Genomic DNA, 6,554 nt, shown 5'->3' on the forward strand with positions numbered 1-6,554 from the left:
TATTAATCAATTCAATTATTTGTAGATGAATTTGAGGAGTAGACTAGCCTATCGATCGATCGGCTGTCGTACGTGACCAAAAGCGAAAGAAGATAAAAATAGGTTGAGCTGATGAATACTACTCGGCGGGAGTAGTAGTCGCCGAGTAGTAGTCGGCTCACTGTAGGTGCGTAGTGCATCAATCCATGGAGGATGCAAGTAATCATGCATTCATGCAAGTTGAGCTGTGCTTGAATCAACATCACTCAGGAGGCTGCTCTGCTTTGAGGTGTTGTGATGTTGCTACTCCCATGCATGTATGCCGTATTATTCCACCATCACACTCACAATCACATATACCCCATGCTTGATCATTCCAATATACATACCCTTTAGCGCTATGGTGCATATTTGTTGGAATTGTGTCGAATATTGTGTACAAGATAGATTACAGTTGGACTCTGGGTACTATTGTGTTAGATAGGATATGGAGTCGTGTCCTAGTAGGACACTTGTATCTAAGCCTCTCATATATAGCGAGGATAGACACACGATGTAACATATGCCAACACAATAGCACAGGAATGCAGGGGAAGCCGGCGACATCTGGCGGCGTTCAGGGTGACCGGGTGCGGTATTATAACGGTGTCATGGGGAAGAGCGCCCATAGTCAGACCCCGGGGATGTAGCCATATCGGTGAACCTCGTTAACAAATCTCGGTGTCGTGCTTGTATGATTACTTGGTCCTCGGATGATCGACGGAGCACCTCGGATTTATTCTAACAATATTGATTAATATCAAACAACGTCTTATATTATGAGACGAAGGGAGTACATATCTTCTGCGAGTAAGTCAGCCGGACATAAAGTGTGTACACATACATTGTCCAGTAGTCCATTATATTAAGGGTTAACTGGGTAAATGCCACTCGAATTCTAGCGATTCCGAAAAATGCCATTGCTATTTTCAAACATTGAAAATGTCACTGCAAATTTTGCAAACATTGAAAAACGCCACTGCAGACTTTGAAAAATGTCATTGGAAATAACATTTTTCAAAGTTTGAAAATTGTAGTGACATTTCTTGGAACCGCCAGAATTCAAGTGGCATGTATCAAATTGACCCTTATATTAATGTGGGTTTGGGGCTAGCTAGTTATCTAAGACCCCATTTTCGTTAAGTAATGAAACCCCTTATGTCGATGATTGTTCGGCTAATACTTACACGTTGTTAGAGGTGGACATACATGTCCATGTCCACATCAACCGAGATGCCACGAAACAGTAATAAGATTGTGTACATGTTACGCCCATGACTATTCGGCTAATTTTACACTGGCAGCTCGCTTGGTCAAGATTGGCTAGCCGCCGGCTGCGCACTCCATCGTTCGCCGACTTATACTGTTCGATATCAATATCAATGATAAAAGATTAAAGGTATTACCAAAGCAATAAACTGACCACATGTATTATGAAACGCATCATCCATCCAATATTCCTTGAAATGAAATCTTCAATTATTTCTTATTTATTAATATTCTTGAAGACATCATTTTCAAGTATCTTAAAAATCTTGGAGCGTGACCTTGAGGAAGCAGCCAATTATCTTCTTCAAACAATTAGACTGACAATCGAGCAAAGTATGTAAGTACTGAAACAGGATTAATCTCAGTATACTATTTAAGGTGTATTGATGTGAAAATACAATTATTCAATATTGTATATTCACTAACGTATTATTCAGCAGAAATATTAATCTAAATTAATTAGTAACTTTGGACCAAAAGAAATGACCTAATTAAATAGGGCTTCCTCTGTGCACAAAGGGCCGTGACTGTGGGGCGTCAACGAAACAACACTGCTCTTCCAGCTAATTATTTTGATCAATAATTATATTATTGCCTGCCACACATGCGTTCCTATTTTATTTTGACAGAACTGGATTGGTACCATTGTTATCTGAATCCTGTCATTTGACGACCTGAATTTCGCTGTTGTGATTGAACATCACTCATAAAATAAATTGTGTTTCAACCTTTGGCCTCTAGATAGAAACTGGAACATTGGGAAGGGTAAGAGGTTACAGTACTAGTAACCTTGATCATTTTTGTTTAGTTGCTAATAACAAGTGTGATGAAATTAAATAACTCAAGAAGATAGACACTAAAACAAGTCGTGTTACAAGAATTAGCTCCAAGTGGAAAATAACATGTTTCTCAAGACGATAAATACTAGAACTCCAGTTGTATTGCCTAGGAAAATTAATACTACTAAGCGTGGCAAAAATGGGCATAATCTGCCTATCCACGTAGGATCGCTGCATTTGGCACATTAAGTGTTGGCCACCTTTTCCTTCCACATGTTTGATCCTGCTCATCGTCATGTCGGAGGCACATATTGGCCACTACGCCAGGAGAAAATTCCATGCGTGTTTCCACAATGGCCCCCCGTCGTCGATCTGTAATAGAAATCCATTTTTCAAAACAAGGCAAAAGTTTTGCCATTTCATCTGTACCTAATAATATAGCAAGGTGCGTTTCTCCGTTTTTTTTTCATTCACCACTGGAAAGAATTTTTTCTATCTGAGGTGGACCAAATTTGTGTGCCTCCGTATGCTAGAAAAGAAAATCAGTTTGTCCATAATTTGGACATGGGCCGCGTGATGCGGCCAAACAGCCAGGGCATCGTATAAGGCCCCCAAGACTAGGAAGGCCTGTTTTCCTATTTTTTTTGTTGTTTCTATTTTTTTATTTACTGTTCCTTTCTTTTTTTTTCCTATTTCTTTCTTATTTTTTCCCTTCACAGTTTACTTTATTTTTCACTTTTTCGTAAATTCATAATTTTCAAAACACGTTCAGAATTTCATTCGTGTTCACTTTTTGCAAAATTTTCAGAATTCTCAAATTTAGTTTCTGTTTTAAAAAGTGTTTGGTACTTTTACTTTTTGACCCCGTTCCAAAATTTGTTAAAAAATTCCAAAAAATTCCCATTTTTTGTGTGTTTTCCTAAATTGTTCGATGTTTTCAAAGACAAAATGCATTTAAAAAATGTCCCAAATTCGAAAAATATTCTTCCTTAAGTGAAATGTGCACAAAATCAAAATAATGTTCATTTTTAAAGAAAAAACATTTTCTAAAATATTCTGAATGTTCAAAGCATGTTCCCTTTTAAAAAAATTGTCCCAAAGTCGAAAAATATTCGTGCTTTAATAAAAATTTAATTTTTATAATTTTTTTGTGAATTTAAAAAAATGTTCATATTTCAACTTTTTTATTTTTAAATTATAGGATTTTCAAAAACTGTTTCATAATTTCAAAATTATTCACCCTTGCAAGAATATTCAGAAATTCAAAAAAAAAAAATTTTTGACAAGTTCTAAAGAAAATGTATCGAATATGTAGCTGGACTATGTTCTTAAATATTCGCACTGGCAATTAGTTAGCGTGACACGTTTGTTCGAGTGGCTAGCAGAACTCGAACATGAAAAAGCAAAAATAATTGCTCTGTCACCAAGGCTGTATTGGGTCTTAGCCACATTCCCCTGCTGGCCTGCTCTGCATCCATTGATCCTTGCCAAGGGAGGCAAAAAAAATGCGGCTTATATAGGAATCAAACTTGCAAAGTCTCATCCAGTTTGTCGGGTGGATTGTAACTAAGCTATGTCAATTTTGTTACATTAAAATGGTTGGTCCTATTAAATATACATAAAGATTTTGTTCCATCGGTTCCGCACGTAGTTCCCGATTTTTTCGTTTGTCCCTCGGGTGGATTGAACTGGGCCTATCACCCATTTCTTTTTCCGTCGAACAGTCAAGCATAAAAAAATTTAGGCCACGAGGGGATTGAACTATGGACCATCCCTGTTATGTCATTGGACAAAACCAACTCAGTTAGCTTGCAGTTATGACAGTAATAGTCCCACCTTGGAGCTTTATACTAAATCACACCAATTTTTAAATGTCCCTAGGTTGTGTGGAAATAAGGAGGTTGTCGGAAAATAAGGAATTTGTCTCGAGAATCATGAGCAGAACAGAGGACTCCATAAATTATTGCCGGTGGTAGCTTGCATGTGCCAAAAAAAGAGAATATGTTTGTTGGCTATAACTGAAACAAATTGCGCGCATGTGCCAATAAAATAGAATATGCTGGTTTGGCTCTAATTAAATGAAAACTGTGGGCACATGAGCTCTAAAATAATCAAAGAGCATAAACCCTGATAAAGAATGGACATTCATGCATGGTTATGCTAATGAAATGGGATTTATGTGTTGCACTTAATAATTCCTTCGGTTACATAATCATAGGAGGGAGTGGTCGAAGCAACCTTGACCCGGAGGTCGTCGCGCAGCCACCAAAGGAGGGGGCAACCACAACCCCGAGACGGAGATGGACCCGGAGGATAAAAGGGAACGAGTTGGGTGGTCGGCGCCATGCCGACCAACCCGACCACTATCAAGATCTTGCGGGCCTAACTTGACCGAAGAGAAGACCACAACTCCTCGCTCTATCACCGACCGCTGCGGAGTCCGGTTTTTTATGTACACATCTCTCTCGTCCACGGCTTCGAAGACTGTTTTTTGTGGACACATCAATTATCTCTCTCATTGCTTGTTGCAAAAAATCAATTCTCTCCTGTTGCAGCGCACGGGCATATGTGTTAGTTAATTAAGAAAAGGAGTTTGACACCCAACAGGGGATGGCGGTTGAGCACATCCAACAGTTCGTCATCCTTAGGTATAAGCTAGCTAATGTCACCATCCAACCAGAGGTCCCAGATTCTATCATGTGGAAGCTCAGTAATGGAGGAGCCTATACTACATATCGTCAGCTTACAAAGCCCAATTTGCTGGACTTGTGCGCTCCAACATGCAGGACATGGACTGGAAGGTGTCGGCGCCCCCAAAATGTAAATTATTCACTTGGATAGTCACTCAAAATAGAATTTGCACCGTGGATAGGCTCCAGCTCCGAGGGTGGTCCAATTGTGACTTAAGCCCTTTCTGTAACCAGAGGTGCCGGAAATGGCGGGTCACCTCCTCTTCAAGTGTTGGTTCTCTACGCGAATTTGAAAAGAGGTGTTTGCTTGGCTGGATCTTTATGTAATAGAAATCTCCCTTTTGTGTAACACCATTAATTCACAGTACTACATACTAGTATAGTTTATGTTTGTTTCTCAAATCTGATGGCTGGCCCAAATGCATGGGTAGAGCTGTGCATGTCGCTAGCCATGTAGGAGGCCAAGGTGAATACAGGGCCGGTCCTGAGATATTGGGGGCCCGGGGCGAAACTAAAATTTGGGGCCCTTAATAAACGCATCATAGTAATAAAAATGAATATATATATATATATATATATATATATATATATATATATATATATATATATATATATATATATATATATATATATGCGAAAAATCATTACACTCAAATGCATTGAAAACCAGTATGCGTATCAAATAATTTATACATATTACCTTAAAAATTTCTTCTAACATTCCTCGATGCAAAGTCACTTATGACGGGGTCTATGTCGATCTCATCCAATAATTTCTTCTCGATGCATAATGTAGCCAAACAATTTAACCTCTCTCGAGTCATTGTTGACCTCAAATAATTCTTCAACAATTCCAGCTTTGAAAATTTTCTTCCAGCCGATACGACCGTCGCAGACACGGTAAATAAGATGCGATAAGCAATGAAGATTTTCGGATAACAATCAACTTCTCTAACATGCCCAAAAATCTCCATAGCAAATAGTACGCCATCTGGCAAAGTGGATCTCATAATCTTCAACTTAGAAATAAGATAATATACCTCAACATCAGATGAACTATCAAGAGAGAATGTTTCAACAAATTTTGTGCAACACTCTGTGATTGTACCAATTTATCAGCCGCCTTCTTCCTTTTCCTTTTATTGCTAAACGATGCATATGTCTTGTTTCTCGGCGGCATACTAGCACACAATTCTGAAAAAGTAATTTTTTTTGCATCGATTATTGAACGGTACCACATACACATCAAGGAACCGCAAATCGCAAATATAATATACCTGATTTTGACGATCGAATCCATGATAGCATCCGTCCATATGCTATTTGTGGCGCCTAGATTCGGAGAACAATTGACCAAGCGTGAAGATGGAGCCCCTGAACTGAAATCTGCGGTGGACTGAATTAGGAAGGAGATTAGGAGAAGGGAATTAGGAATTAGCAAGAGCCAGGCGGCAGACCTGCAGTACTGCGTGTCGGCGTATGGCGTCGGCAGCCTAGGGCTGGGAGGTTGGGAAATCACGATCGCACATTTTTTAGGTCAAGCGGTGAAGGGACAGCAGATCGTTGTCTTTTTTTCTACGTGAAGGATGAAGGAAGCAATCAGCAATCGCTAATTAGGGTGTGCCTGTTGCTAATTGTGCCGCAGCTGCTCGTTTGGCTTGCAATCGTGTGCGTGTGCGTGAAGGCTGAAAGGCCACGCCTTTGACTATTTTTTCTGACATGAGCCTACCTAGTAGCCTGCTATACACAGAACCTACACACCCCTGGGAGGGGGCCCCTAGCATGTGGGGGCCCAGGG

This window comes from Triticum dicoccoides, chromosome 2A (assembly GCF_002162155.2).
Source record: "Triticum dicoccoides isolate Atlit2015 ecotype Zavitan chromosome 2A, WEW_v2.0, whole genome shotgun sequence".
In the NCBI taxonomy this organism is placed as follows: Eukaryota; Viridiplantae; Streptophyta; class Magnoliopsida; order Poales; family Poaceae; genus Triticum; species Triticum dicoccoides.